Source organism: Penaeus monodon, chromosome 27, assembly GCF_015228065.2.
Source record: "Penaeus monodon isolate SGIC_2016 chromosome 27, NSTDA_Pmon_1, whole genome shotgun sequence".
Classification (NCBI taxonomy): Eukaryota; Metazoa; Arthropoda; class Malacostraca; order Decapoda; family Penaeidae; genus Penaeus; species Penaeus monodon.
The window spans coordinates 21,377,545-21,378,530 of record NC_051412.1 but is presented as its reverse complement, the minus strand read 5'-3'; the positions used below and the strand labels follow the sequence as shown (position 1 = coordinate 21,378,530).

Genomic DNA, 986 nt, shown 5'->3' with positions numbered 1-986 from the left:
ATCCCCTCGCCCTGTAAAGAGCAGGGATACTGACGAAGGCAGCCTTGTTCCTTCGCCAGCTTCCGACCCCGACTGAAGGCCTCCTGTATTGCCACACCTGAGCCGCCGTTGGCTCTCGCCGTTTCAACAGGACCTTAGAACAACAGTTACGACAAAGACGGGCCAGCGGACCCCAGGGACGAGGGCCAATTGGCTGGCACCCATGAGGGAAGCCTTTGTGTACTCTCCCCCCCCTCGTCTGGCACTGTGCGGGGCGTGGAGTCTGGCACTCCTCATGTCCCCCAGCCAATGGTGCCACTGACATCAGCACGGATGGTAAAAGTTCCAGAACATTCGACAGAATCGAGGGGAAAATTGACTCATGCTGTGAGAGGGAAAATGAAGGGAAATGGGAGGGCAAATTAAGGGAAAAAAGAGGGAAAATGAGGGGAAATGCCTTGCCTCCACCATGCTGTTTGAAGGAAATGAATGGAAAGTGAGGGGGCAAATTAAGGGAAAATAAGGGGAAATGCCCTGGGTCATCTCCCCCATGCTGTGAGAGGGAAAATAAGAGGACACATAAAGAGAAAATGAGAGGGAGGCGAAGGGGAAATATCTGACCTCATTTCTCCCATTCTGCGAGAGGGAAAATAAGAGGACAAATTAAGGCGAAATGAAGAGGAAATGCCTGGCCTTATCTACCCCAAGCGGTAGGAGAAATGAGGGGACGAGTCAACGGACAATGAGAGGGAAATGAGGGGCAGATCAAGGGAAAATGAGAGGGGGATGAAGGGGAAATGCCTGACTTTATCTCCCCTCCGATCTCCTTCTCCGAGGTGATGCAGTGATGATGTTTTCGTGTTTATTAGTGCAGGTGCGGGGCAGCACCGGGCATGAGACCCACCTCTGTGTCATGCAAGGGTTAACATCAGGTACTTGTGGTTTACACTTGTTTACACTCGATGTCTACACCCTGGCTGACTCATAAGGTTATCTACATGCTCATT

General features: G+C 51.6%; 1 protein-coding gene across 1 annotated transcript in view; it reads right to left on the bottom strand.

Moving 5' to 3' along the window:
• The window catches only part of LOC119590450, a gene marked incomplete at its 3' end in the record, with an annotated part of 65,850 nt that overhangs the window by 27,491 nt on the left and 37,373 nt on the right, over positions 1-986 (bottom strand).